This window comes from Lontra canadensis, unplaced genomic scaffold (assembly GCF_010015895.1).
Source record: "Lontra canadensis isolate GAN:19392208 unplaced genomic scaffold, GSC_riverotter_1.0 scaffold112, whole genome shotgun sequence".
In the NCBI taxonomy this organism is placed as follows: Eukaryota; Metazoa; Chordata; class Mammalia; order Carnivora; family Mustelidae; genus Lontra; species Lontra canadensis.
In genome coordinates, this window is record NW_022631106.1 from 3,027,541 (window position 1) to 3,039,900 (window position 12,360).

At 45.0% G+C, this 12,360-nt stretch overlaps 1 long non-coding RNA gene across 1 annotated transcript; it reads left to right on the forward strand.

Annotated features, from left to right (window-relative positions):
• The first annotated feature begins 1,785 nt into the window (after window positions 1-1,785).
• Window positions 1,786-4,751, forward strand: LOC116856792. Its single transcript, XR_004380626.1, has 5 exons — window positions 1,786-1,836; window positions 2,328-2,453; window positions 3,306-3,399; window positions 4,183-4,350; window positions 4,505-4,751. It is a non-coding gene; the product is annotated as an uncharacterized LOC116856792 (long non-coding RNA).
• Window positions 4,752-12,360: the final 7,609 nt, after the last annotated feature.

The following is a 12,360-nucleotide window of genomic DNA, read 5'->3' on the forward strand; positions in this document are numbered from 1 at the left end:
CGTGGTTGGTTCATCTGACTTCATGATCTGGTTTCTCCACATAGCCTCCCTCAACCTCCTAAAGAAATAGCTGTAAGTCCTCTAGACAGAAATGTGCCCCCTGGTGAGCGTGTGTACCCGCATAGGCTGGGTTCTTGGAGGGAAGGAAAGAAGGGAGAGAGGGAGGGAAGCTGACATCTTGAGGAGAAGGGGTGTGGGACATAGGCCCAGGAAAGGATGGAAGGGTCTGGATGACAAGGAGCTCATGGTGCTCTCCAGGAAGACAGGATTTCTGGCTGGGAGGGATGTCTGTTCATGATCATTCTCTCTCACGTGGGAGTAATGCCGTGAAACCATACACCCTCACTGTGAGGGTCAGGCCAGCCTAATCCTCTGAGCTACTCAACCCCAGGGACCATAGGTTTTGATCAACCCCCAACTGACACTGATGAGCGTGATTCCCTGGTGCCAGCCACGAAGCAGATCTAATGACCAATGTGAAACACAAAGACAATGAGATGGGAACCTGGTCCAACTTTGTATTGAGGCAGGCTATGTTTGCTTAACATCCAGAGGGGCAAACAGTTCCTCTACCAGGCACCGGAAAGCAGGCTGAAAAAGAACAATAATAACCTGTGTTACTAAGCCTTCCATCCTGGGCCAGTCACTTTATATCTGTTTTCTCTAAATCGTGTGAAACCTTGCAATGCGTGGATCATTGAGGCTTCTTCACAGATGCAAATACTGAGGCTCCAAGGGGTTCATGATCCTGCCTGACTTCTTTTTCCAGGACCTTTTTTCCTTGCTCTTGCCTGTTTACTGGTCTCCCGATAAAGGCCACGCTATTAAATCATGGGCACGACCCATGGGTTAATCATATCCATTAAAACCCCAGCGTCAACATGAATAGAGACACCCCCCATCCCCCTGCTTTAGAAATACAGATGTCACATATGCTTGGCTGGCATAGTCGAGTCAAATTATTCACAAACTATTCTGTTTGTCCTCTTGATGTTTGTTTTTGCTTACAAGCTGCGTACAGTCGTTAGGATAAATTATTTTCTGGCCCTCGTAGGTAAATGACATATTCCCTGTAATGAAAGGTAATCTGTAGTCATCACTACATTGCAAGCCTCCTCCCTGTGAGCTTGGTCCCTTCTTCCTGTCTGGAACTGTTCAGTTATAGAAAGATTCTTCCTTAGCTTCAAAAAAAAAAAAAAAAATCAAGTTGATATTTTGCCGAATTTGAATAGCAACCAGAAAAGAAGGTCAAGTTTTAAAAGAAGCAACATGGGAGGGGATTGTAATTAAATCTGCTCTGGGCTGGGTACAGATGATTCATTTCAAGTACATAGCATTCTGGAAAGCACGTGACCAAAGGTATTTTTCTAAATAACCTCAAGTGCTAGTCGAGTTATTCTTTAAATTGCATGCCAGCGACATCTCCTAACTGGTATTTCGTTTGGCAGGCGTTGAGCCACTGCCACAGCCCGGATTTTCCTGCAGGCAGAGCCTGGCCTTGTTTTGACAGTCATTTCTGCTGCTTTCTGCTTCTGCCTGGAAGGATCACACAGTTGCAGAGGTCTGGGGAGGGATGCACTTGGGGGGATCCAAATTGTCAAAGGTACCTCTGCTCGGATAGGGGGGTCTTCTCTGTGGCCCAAGGAGCTGGCCCAGGGCCCTTGGGGTGAGTGTTAAAAAGGTTTTCTCTAAATGGTGGCATCAGTGAAATTATATCTCTTCTAGGAAGCTTCCATCAAAACAATTAGGAGACCCCAGGCTGTTGTCTTCTGGAAACTTCCTTCTACCCACCCATGCCACTCCCAACATCCAAATGGTTTCCAAAACTGCAGTCAGGTTAGTACACCATGACTCTGCTCTTGGGTGAGGCTAGGTCCTGGCATGACAGTGACCCAAGCTGAACCCAACAGAGTCCTTTCAAAGCCAGGCTCTCTATCTTGTGGGTCACATGGATAGGGAAGCTCATCTCAAGAAGACATGGAGAACTGATAAAATTTGCAAAGAGAAGGAGGACTCAAGTCAGAAAGAGAGGGTTCTGATGATGTCCTGGTCCCTGGTCTCAATTTTCCCTGAAACCCAGCTCTCCTTAAATCCTGCAAGACATCAGAATAGCCTTAAAATTAATTTCCAGGATGCCTGGGTGGCTCAGTCGGTTAAGCATCTGCCTTTGGCTCAGGTTAAGATCCCAGCGTCCTGAGATCAAGGCTTGAGTCAGGCTCCCTGCTTAGAAGGGAATCTGCTTCTCCCCACTGCCCCTCTCCCTCGACTCATTCTCCCTCTCTCTCACATAAATAATCTTAAAAAATTTTAACTTCCTTTGCCCTCAGGCTAGTACAAATGGGGCTTCTGTCACTTGAAACCAAAAGAGTCCTAAGAATGTCACCTGACTCCCTTTCACTCACTGTGAGCTGTGGAATACCTGTGACTGCTCTCCGTCAGCTTCTTGTTTACAGGTGGGCTCACTTTAAGAAAGCTTGATATATTAAAAAGCAAATAATCAAGTCTGAAAAATTAGTAAGTGTTCATACCCCCAAAAGAATTGTTTGTTTTATAAAAAACAAACAACTCACCCAAAGGGATTCTTTCAATTTCAATTTGCCTACTGTATTAAAAACATTCTTCTGGAGACAAAGCGTCCATCGAAGGGACTAGCAACATAAATGTTGATGCACCACATGTGTTAGTTTCCAGGGTTGCCATAACAAAATACCACAGATGATGTATTCTTAAATAATAGAAATTTACTGTCTCACAGTTGTGGAAGCAAGAAGTTCAAGATGAAGGTGTTGACAGGGTTGTTTCTTCCTGAAAATTGTGAGGGAAGGAACTGTCCTAGGCCTCTGTTCTTGGTTTATAAATGGTGGTCTTCTCCCTCTACCTCTTCATAACAACCTCCTTCTGTGTATGCCTGTCTCTATGCTCAAATTTCTCCTTTTTATCAGGACAACAGTCATTTTTGTACTTAATGATCTCATTTTCACTTCACTGTCTCTATAAAGACCTCATCTCTAAATAAGGTCACATTCTGAAGAAGAACTAAGAGTTAGGACTCCCACATGGTTTTTTTTTGGTTGGGGGACATAATTCAACCCTGAAGGCCACACAATGGAATACTATGCAGGCAGGACAAAGAAGGAGGTGTGCCTACATGTTCCAAGAGTAGAAATCTCCACAGATGTTATGTGAAAAAGCCAGTCTTTATGTCTGTATATTCTGATCCCCCTGTGAATTATGCATGTGTGTGATTGAGTATGCATTGACATGAATAGTTTCACATTAAGGGTTTTTTTTTAATTTATGGACAGAATCAAGAAAAGTTCTTGAAAGCTACCATTTTGAAGAGAGATGTGAAGGGAAGAGACTTTCACTTTCCGTTTGTCTATATTGTCTGAATCTCATGTATGTATAAATATTTATATATATATGTGTGTATGTATATATGTGTATATATGTGTAAATATATACACACTGTATACACATATAGCATGTTTATACTATATATATACACATACACACACTTCTTTTCTTTCTTATACTTTTCTGTATTCTACTAACAATGTAAGCTATTTCTTGTCTTAAAGATACAAGTTGATTTATACATAAGTTTTATGTGCCAAACATGACCTACATTCTTTGTATCTGTCTGTACTTGTAAGCTTTTAAAAGGTTATGTTTGTTTTTATCCTCACATAAGGTGCTTTGCACAACTGGCCAGGAAATCAAGTGTTTTGGATGCAGTGATAGAGAGGGCTGATGGCGATGATGATGGAGAAGAAAACAAGATTAGTCATGGCTTGGAAGTTGGCTGGAACTTCTTCCTTGGATGATGAAATGCTTTTGCTTATATACCAGAGAATTATCAGGCAAGACCTTGGACATACCATAGGCTCCTATTGCATTCTGATACCTGTAATGGTTTTGTAGGTCCAAGAAAAATGTCCTTGGAAGGAATGAGAAGGTTGGGATCCACTTCCTTACTTTTAATTCTACTTTAAGAGCCCTCCCTTTCCCTAGACCAGTTTTTAAAAATCCCAGTTCCAGAAGAAAAGCCCCAAGATCCTGAATATAAATAATTCCCTTCTCCCCCGTGCACCTAGAATGGTTCTAGATAGGTGCTGCTCTTGAGAACATTGAAGAAATAGGCATTCCCCTTGTGTTCCATAGGACTTTGTTCTCTTGTAGAACCTGGTTGAGAAGGATGCCCTAGATTCCGCTGCCTTCCCTTGGTGACCCCAGCCCACATAATTACACATCTTCTACTTCTAAGAAGGAGCCAGGACCCGCTGTGCCCCATGTTAACATGTAACAGCCAGGCCAGACCATCTGGAGAGTTCCAGCACCATCCAGAAGGTAGGTACTGCCTGGCACATCCACTCTGGGACCTAGAATCTAGCCTCAGATGCCCCAAATGGTAGCTGTATGCCTACACTTAAACTTAAATAAAATTTAAAATTCAGCTCCTGAGTTGAACAGCACAGACTGGAGAACGTTTCTATCATCACAGGAATTTTTACTGGCGAGCCCAGTGGTTGTCAGATGGGTCCTCGCTCCAGACTCCATGCAGTTCACACAGGGAGTACCTGAGAACATCAGAGCGCACCCCATGGGATGAGAGCTACACACAGTCTCTTCATGAAATAAAGCAAACAAGTAGCTCCACAACTTTTTGAAGCTCTAACAAGATCTCTCTAGTGAAACACAAAATACTTCAGAAGACTGAGTAGAAGACAAAAATATTCATTCATTCATTCATTTTTGGAGTTCAGGAGCAATGGATTGAGGTAATTACACTCCTCAGCTCATGGAAAATTGTCACCACTGGCCTGGGTGAGGTCCCACTCTTGTTTATCTTATTAATTTTCTTTTATCACTTTTCCATATTGCCATCCTTTGCTCCCTCCTAACCTTCCTTAACTGTTCTATCTGAAATGTGTGCACTCTCTGGGGTGCCTGGCTTGCTCTGTCAGTGGAGCATGTGACTCTTGATCTCGGGGTTGCAAATTCAAGCCCCATGTTGAGTGTAAGCTTAGGCAACAGAAAATATATTTTTTTAAACTTTTTTTAAACGTGTGTACTGTGTTTGCAGGGGCACCCGAAGACCAGGCGTGTGTTGTGTGTTTTGTGTTCATGTGTTCTATGATGGTGTTGTTTCTCTCATTCCATTTCTCACTTTTCTCACTCATGGCTATTGACTTGAGACAGGAGAGCAAAGAACAGAACTTCCCTGAGGATGCAAAGATGAGTCTGAGAACAGAAGCAGGCACCAGGGCTTCATTTCTTTGCATGGTTCTCTTCCACCGGGGACCCAGTCTCCTGGGCACACAACACAAGTGCTCACCTGTCTGTGAACACGCATGGGTTGTTGGGCCAGCAGGACTTAGGTCAGGTTATTGTGTAATTTTTATCAACTCTCCCCTCCCGTTTGTTATTATTGGCTTCTTCATCTTGGTTTTCTTTCTTCCTGAAGAGAATTGCCCAGGCCTACCCATGCCTGTCCCATGCTCTGTTTGTCCCATCCCAGGCTCAAGAACAGCTCTCCAGGCTCGGCTCTGATTCTATGACCCAGACTTTGAAGCTGAGTTACTGATTTACACAGCTGGTCACACTCCCTGCTTCTGCCGCTGACTAGCTCTGCTGCAGTCAACTGAATTACTCTTTACCAACATTGGGTGTCCCTAACTGAGAGATTATACTGCCCTGCTCGATTGAACTCTGGCACTGCTATGCAACAGTGGCCAGTGAAATGTGAGCAAAAATGGCATATGTTACTTTGGAGCAGAAGCTGTATAAGCCTGCTCTTCGCCAGGCACTCTTTTTCTTCTGCTGGGGTCTCAGAGTGAAGACAACATGGCGGAGCCACTGCCAATGCATGATGAACGTGCCACTGGCTAAAAAATTGACCTTCATTATTGTAAGGGGCTGAGGCTTAGGGTTGTTTGTTACTGCAGCTTATCCTTGTCTAGCCTGACTGATACAACTTCCCATCCTGAGTTCTTACCTTCCTAGCCACGCAAGTGCTATTCTTAATAGCTAAGGTTCACTGACCCCCTGCTGTGCCCCTTGTATTGGACTTGGCTCTTTACACACATTGTCATGTTCAATGCCCGTTCATATTCTATGACCACTTCACAGGTGAAGAAATGAAGCATCAGTTTGCTTCAGGAAGTTGCCCAAGGTCACAAACTTCACAGAACTGGTTTTGGAACATAGATCTGATTCTAGAGCCCAAGTTCTTAAAACCATGAGGTTATGCTACTCAGATATCCTCCAAGACTGACATCGTGCCTTTCTTTCACCAGTGTCCAGCATGACACCTCCCAGGGTCATCCCAAAGCATCTGATTCACACCTCCTAGCAGCAGCCATGCCTCAGGTACCAAGCACTCCTCTGCTCTCATACAACTGCAGATACTGGGAGTCTTCTGCTCTGCTCTGCCAGTCCTCCCTGCCGTTTCAGCAGCTGGGTCTGTCCTCAAGCCCTGTCCTTCACTGGACTTGGACAATTTCAGCTGGGTTGCCCTGCTACTGACCAGCACCAGCCTTCACACTGCCGTACCTTGTTTTCTTCCTCCAGCCCTCCTTCCTCTAGCGTCTCCTAAATGTGAACGGTTTCCATGTTCTGTTCTATGCTAAGCCCACCTCTTTTCTTTGTGAAGAGTTTCCACCAAAAATTTCACCAGATCCCATTATTTCAAGTATCATTTCCTTGCCAGTGCCTCCTAAACCGGCATTCTACCCTGATCTCACTCCCAAGCCCCAGTTATGCTTTTTATTTTTGCCTCCTGGAGTGATTTTTCTAGAGACATAAGATCAGTATCTCCAAAAGGAAGCTCACATCTTACAGCCCATTCATTCTCTACTCTCGTCATCTTCATTTCTAGTAAGTTTCCTGCATTGTCTCTGCTCTTATTCATTCATTCACCAAACATCTGCTGAGCACACACATTCTATGAGCCCAGGGAGAGGCTCCACTTGGTCCCCCTCCTGTTCTTCACAGCCTGTCTGCCACCAAGTCCTGCTGCACCCAGCCCCTCCTTTCAGAATATACCTCCTAATCTTGGATCATTCCATTCTTTTACAAGGAATGCTGTCCACATGTGCAAACAAAATAATTTCAGCTCCCCCTTTTGAAACAGAAAATTTGAAGTTAGAAATATGAGTCTCTGCTGAAGAAGGAAACTAACTTTAAATTAAAGGGAAATCATGAGATAAGTCACTTAAACAGAAAAGTGCCTTATTTATTTGGATGCTGTGCCCTAAAGTTTCTTTATCTTACTTTCAAGGAAGCTAGATATATGACCTAGTGAATTACAGAGCTTTGTTTAGCCAAGTAAGCAGTTTGAAACGAGGACTTTAAATCAGATTAAATGCTCTATTTACCAACATGAGTGACAGATTTTCCTCTTTGTAGCTTTCCCCCATTCAATGCCAAGTGATAAAGACTGTCTCCCTAGCAAGTTGTTCTTTATGAGTGCATGTTTACCTGCCTGAATCAATAATCATATTGCTATAGATGTAAAGATTCATGAGACATGCTTTAGATAACCGTGAAAAGTCATAAAAGATAATTTACTAATTTTATAGCTATCTTCTCTTCACCTATATCTGAACTTAAAATAAACCTACTGCATATTTTTTGCTTTTTCTTGCCTAGGGCTAATACCTTTATCCTTTTATTCACTAAAATCTTCAATATGATTTCCAGCATTTGAAACTGCTCCCTTTGCTCTCTTCACTGTACTTGAGTGCTACTAAAAGTCTTCTGCTGTTGTTGTGGGCTGAATGGTGTTCCCTAAAAATCTACGTTGAATCCCTAACTCCCAGAACCTGTGAATGTGACCTTACTCGGAAGAAGGGTCTTTGCAGTTGTAAACAAGTTAAAATGAGGTCATGCTGGATTAGGATGGGCCTAATCCAGAGACTGGTGTCTTTATGAGAGAAAAGAGAAGAGAGTGATTTGGACACAGAGACACCGGGGAGAATGCTAGACGATGGCAGAGGCAGAGGCTAGACTGAGGCATCTGCAAACAAAAACGCCTCAAGGGTTGCTGGCAGCCCCCAGAAGCTGGGAGAAGCAAGGAAGGATCCTCTATGAGAGCATCAGAGGGAGCGTGGCACAGCTGACATCTTGATCATGGACCTTAGGCCTCCAGAACTGTGAGACAATTCATGTCTGTTGTTTTAAGCCACCACCACTCCCCTCTACCCTCACCCCCATCCCCAGTGTGTGGTCATTTATTATAAGAGCTCTGGGAAACTAATATGGTTACTGGATTAACTGATAAACTAACCTAAAGTACACCACGGAGTGTTCTTGGATACTTTGACACACCCTGCCCCAGCTCTCCAAATCCTACCTGACTTATCAGACTCAGCACGAGACCTGCCATTTTCCTGACAGTCATCCAAGTTTGCCTAGGATTCTGGACTATCAGGGATTTGTCAGTTTGAATCATTCCTTTGATCCCTCAAACATAGATGAGAATGGTGATCCCAAGCTGGTGCCACTTTTCCTTGGCAGTGGGAAAAGCTATCCCCTCCCCTTGACCACCCCCAGAGGGTGGGGACCATGCCCCAGGGTCAGGAAGCAGCATTTTGCAGAGGGCCTAGGGCTATAAGCTGTCCTCCTAGCCTGTGGTTCTGTTGTCCTTCCCTCCAGTAGCACAATGTTGTGGCTTCCTCATGAGTCCACAGACAAGAGGACCAGGGTTGGAGCAGCAAGTCTGGGGAGAATGCTTGCAGAAAGGTTGTAGGGGGAAGTGGGGATGTGGCTGACTGCTGACATTTATGTCGTGGATATTGTTGTTGGAGCCTCAAATTGAACTGCCTTACAACTCCTTTTGTGGTATAACTAAAATCCCGTGGATTCTGTTGAGACACCTTTTCCTGTACAGTTGCCAAAAGTGCAGCAGAAATACTTGTGGTCATTTGGAGTTTATCTTGCTAATAAATGCACTTCATTTAAAGGCTGACTGCTGCTGGGCAAAGCGCCCTAGCAGTGCAGCAGGCGTCATGTGAAGTGGACCAGGAAGAAGTGCTGTGTGCTGTGTCAGGGTGATGACTGAGGGACAAGGAGCACTTGGTATTTGTTGGGGGAAAAAATCCTGCATCTCACACTGTGTTGGTGGTTTTCTCTCCCTCACATTAATACAATCTACTCCTGGCCTGAAACCATCATTATTGAAATAAAGAGTGCTGGGCTACGGAGCAGAAAGAATGAGTTTGCGTCTAACAACTCTGAGCTTTAGAGATTCTCCCTAGAAAATGATCGTTGACCTGCTCTTTCTGCATCTAGAAACCGTGCATGCGAAACCAGACACTGCAGGTGAAAAACGTTTTGTAGGTGTGGGATGCTCTACGCGGTTCGCTGTTTTTTATGATCAGGGTGGCTATCCGTCTGTTAATCAGTAGAAGCTCCTCAAAAGCAGGAATGCTTTGTTAGGGGTGCCGTGCGGGCCCTGGCACTCAGTACAGATAGACGAGGCTGCACAAATGGTGAATTTTGCTCAAGGATCAACGTCCCCAACACCCATCACATAGCCTCTCACCTGCCTACCAGCTGAACCTTCTCTTTCTGCCCTTGGCCCCTCTCCTGGGGGCCTGGCCCTTCTCGGGAACCTTTGCCCCAGCAGAGTCCAGCCCTCTAAGGACAGCAACACAGGATGTAGGCACACCAGGGGCCACCCACTCACTAAAGGACCTTGGGCAAGCCTCAACCATCCTCTATTTTATTCGCCCATTCCACGAGGGGACAGGCAGAAATGCCCGCCCAGGGTGAGGGCTGGTGTAGGCAATGTCAGGGAATATTTGTTCTTCCAGACAGATGCTTCAGAGTTTCTGACCTCGTCATGGGCCAATCAGTGTTTTCTAGTTCCCTGGAGCGTCAACCCTCTACAGGCATCTTGCCAACTGGCCCCATGTGGCAAATAAAAAGCATGTGTGCAATCCTGGCCTGATTCTTCCAGCTACCCTGGCTTTGTTAAGGTAGAACAATGGGACAACGATGCCAAGTTATAGGATCTCAATTGAAAAATGCAACACCCTCCCAGTCATGCACTGTAGTTGAATAAACGCATATACATTTATGTAAAACTTCATAAAATCTAGATGATCCCTTCATGTGCACACACGTGTGTGCGTGCACACACACACGCGCGCACATATCTCTCACCTCAACATCAAGCCTCCCACTTCCATCTATTCTTGTTCATATCTTTATGACAAGAGAATTTCGTATGTGGCAACAGAAACTTCTACTTAAGGGTCACAAGACCAGCTCTGAGCTGCTGTGTTACTTAATTTTATTTTATTTTTTCAGTGTTCCAAGATTTATTGTTTATGCACCACACCCAGTGCTCCATGCAGTATGTGCCCTCCTTAATACCCACCACCAGGCTCACCCATCCCCCCCACCCCTCCCCTTCCAAAACCCTCAGTTTAGTTTTCAGGTCCACAGTCTCTCATGGTTTGTCTCCCTCTCTGATTTCCCCCAACTCCCTTCTCCTGTCCTTCTCCCAGTGTCTTCTGCATTATTCCTCATGCTCCACAAGTAAGTGAAACCATATGATAATTGACTCTCTCTGCTTGATGTATTTTACTCAGCATAATCTCCTCCAGTCCCGTGAATGTTGATACAAAAGTTGGGTATTCATCCTTTCTGATGGCTGTGTTACTTTAAACAAGTCACTTTACCTCTCTGAACTTGGGTGTCCACCTATAAATTCCATCTTTAAATCTATGAATTTCCATCTATATGTTGAAAGTAATTAGACCTAACCCAGAGGATGGCTATACATGTATTACAGATGCAAAGGCATAGTAAAAATATATCACCACTATCATCTGCCTCTTTCAAACATACTCATAATTCCCTTAAATCCCGGCGACTTTTATGAAAGCCAGATAAGGTAAGCAGAGAAACCATGAAAGGAATAGCTACAACATCACAAGATGACTCTCTCAAGCTCTGCATGGAAATAAACAAGATGACCTTGTATGTTCTACATACAAGACCCCGAGGCAGCACAAACATGGCTCCAGCTTGGATTAGAAGCAGATGCTCCCTCCCCAGAGCCAAGACCACCCAGAAGAAGACCTGGGCACAGGGGAGGAGGAGAAGATGAGGAGAAGGGCACTCCAGAAGCCTCCATGTCCCTTGGGAGGGAGAGAAAAAAAGCCCTCTCCACACAGAAGACCGGATGGTTGAACTGTCCTCTGACCTCCCTGCGGGACTGCTTATGAGGTGGGCCTGGAGGGACACAGGGTGGCAAGGTAGGCACCGGACTAGTTAGACTCCTTCTGGATGCCGTGACCACTGACCAGTCCCAGCTTCTCCACCAACCAGTTTGTACTGAGCCCTCTAAACCACGGTCTATGTGCCGCCAAGCAGAGCTGAAAGTCCTTCCATTTGGCTCAGCCCTCTCTCTCCCACTCACCCTCCCCACCCTCTTCTGGTCTGCTTCACATGTGGTAGCTACTGTGGCTGACTTTCTCAACCTCTATTCCTCTATTCCTATCCTATTCTAGAATATGCATCTTCCCACAGGGAGGGAGCCGGAAGGCCACAGTTTACATATCCCACAGTGCTTGGCTAGGCTTCAGGGGTACCTACACATCAGCTGGAGGGCGCAGGCACTCGCATTCTGAATGGAGTTACACGGAAAGAAGGTAACACCTATTTTCAAGTTCCAGGTTAGGCCAAGGTGGTCTGTGGCTCTGGCTGAGGCTGCATCTTCATGGTCAGGAGAAAGGCATCAGCCTTCTTGGCAGCCTGACTCTGTGGGGTGATCTCGGACATTGTTCCTGTGAGATTATTGTATAGCCTTTCTTCATCCATCCCCAAATTCTGAAGACAAGCTATGTCCTTATGTAAATATCGTTCTGCTTAGAGTACATCCGGTCACCTACAACTGAGAGCCTGGACTGACACAACCGGTCCCATTTTGCCATTCCCTGAGATAAAACACTCCCTTCCAGGTGCCAGGGAAGCTGTTGCTTTGAGAACCATTCTAGGAATGGATCTGTGAAGTGACTTTCTCATAACCTGGCATTAGCAGGTGGATACGTTCTGACATGTCTAGTGGCCAGTGTATATAAATATAACCAAGCCTTCAAAAAAAAAAGAAAAAAGCATCATTTTGCCTGGGCCATCAAGCCGTCCACAGTATAATTGACGGAGACAAGCTAGAAGGGAAAAGACCACCCCAGGAAAGGGTTGCAGAAAAGTGGCATCTGAAAAGGCCGGTTTTCATTCACCTTTTACATGACATAATCCATTCAGGCTCCACACGTGTATATTCACCGCCTTTTACAGATGAAACCTCGCAGTCCTAACAGGAGGGAGGTTGCAATTCGTTTCAGT